Below are 1,342 nucleotides of genomic sequence, written 5' to 3'. Positions count from 1 at the left end.
GAATATATGAATCAATTAGAAAGTCACCATTTTACACCAATGCAGGAAGACATCCAGAATATACAGATATCGATAGCCTGATGAGAGAAAATCATAAGACATCCGGAAACATCATACAACTACAACATAAATGGGTATTATCAGTAAGCAATGCATTGATAATACAAAGAGAATACTAGCATTACAACCCATCACTATATACCACCTAACAATCAAGAGATATGATCTACTTGCTAAACTACGACATCAGGACCACAAGATTGTCAAAGAAACTCAACTACTACAAGATGAGGCTCTGGAAATTAGCGACAAAGGTGGGGCCCTGTTCTTATAGATTGTACCTCCTAGGTAGCATGAGAATCCAGTGAACAATTCACATCCCACTCCTTGAATCATACTAAGATAATAAATTTTCTCCATAAGTCAAACAGCTCCTACAACCTATTGTGATAGACGGTAAAGAATAATAAGAGCTGTATGAGATTCTTGACTCCAGTCAGTACTATAGAAACGTCAAAAACAAGGCCAAGTGTATCTCTGATCTTACAGAACACTATCAAACCTGTCCTCCGGCATGAAACCTGAACAATGTAGCAACCGCTATCAACATGCTATACAAACAGTACACTTAGTAGCCCAGCACAGGTATTAATAGCTGTTAAGCACTAGTATATTATCAATGATGGGAAACATGATAACCACCATATCTCTCAAAGGTAGTCAAGATAGCCTACAGACTATCAGCTACAGGAGTCCCGAACCTTTGGGACCAACTGAAGCTGAGTCAGATATGAGTAAGCAAAAGGCAAGGCAGTCTCCATAGCAAAATGTCTTTTCTTGTACAGCCATCTACAAGGGCAGATGTGGAGTACCTATTCAAGAGAGGAAAGGGGCAAACTATTAGGTCCAGGCAGCCGGAAAGAAACTTGCTTATTTTCAACATTAATCATGAAAGTAAGTCATAACTCCCCACCATCATTGACATACAAACTGAACCCTGTGCTACCATTATGGATGTCACAATCTCAAAGAGGCGAAAGTGCAGACTAAGACATACACCAAACAAGATGGCACTTTAAAACCTCTCACCCAAGTGTACGAGGTATATAGGAAGGTAAACAAAACTAGAAGGGCAAAACTTGATGCTGGAACGCAGCACGAGTATGTCAGGGGTAAAGTGTCCAATGCCTCTACAGACCTGGATGTCGATGTATTAAAACGACAGATTGCAGAGGTCCTGGAGCAGTTAGACACCCCGTAAAGCTGAAACTACGAACTGCTCAATACGAGTGAAATACAAGACAGGATGCGCAAGGTTGCCAAGGAAGGACTATAACTGGTA

This window comes from Tuber melanosporum (assembly GCF_000151645.1).
Source record: "Tuber melanosporum whole genome shotgun sequence assembly, scaffold_23, strain Mel28".
NCBI classification, from domain to species: Eukaryota; Fungi; Ascomycota; class Pezizomycetes; order Pezizales; family Tuberaceae; genus Tuber; species Tuber melanosporum.
The sequence above is the reverse complement of the archived record's forward strand: the minus strand, read 5'-3'. Positions refer to the sequence as shown.